This window comes from Pholcus phalangioides, unplaced genomic scaffold (genome assembly GCF_987345545.1).
Source record: "Pholcus phalangioides strain wild (caught in Gottingen) unplaced genomic scaffold, Ppha-v1.0 ptg000024l_1, whole genome shotgun sequence".
In the NCBI taxonomy this organism is placed as follows: Eukaryota; Metazoa; Arthropoda; class Arachnida; order Araneae; family Pholcidae; genus Pholcus; species Pholcus phalangioides.
The window spans coordinates 16,582,475-16,582,818 of record NW_028301616.1 but is presented as its reverse complement, the minus strand read 5'-3'; positions in this window follow the sequence as shown (position 1 = coordinate 16,582,818).

The window sequence follows — 344 nt, the reverse complement described above, 5'->3', positions numbered from 1 at the left end:
AAAAACAGGAAATGCACCGTTAATTGCATCGGTGTTTGGGAAACATTAAATTTTCAGTGCGACAGAATTTCAAAATCAGTTACACATTTTCGCAACAGATGGCACTGCAGTATGAAAAACTAAAGTACTGAAAATATACGCTACTAGCGGGAACAACATGGTGTGACAAGAACAAAATTCTAAAATTCTGTGTCTCAGAACAAAAATTCGCGATGAAACCTGTGCAAACGTCTCAGGCGGCATGGCCTGCATTGAATTACACAACTTTTGAAATCAGTTACCAAATTCGTTACCAGATGGCGCTACAATCTGGAGAACTAAAATAATGTTTTTAGAAATACCGG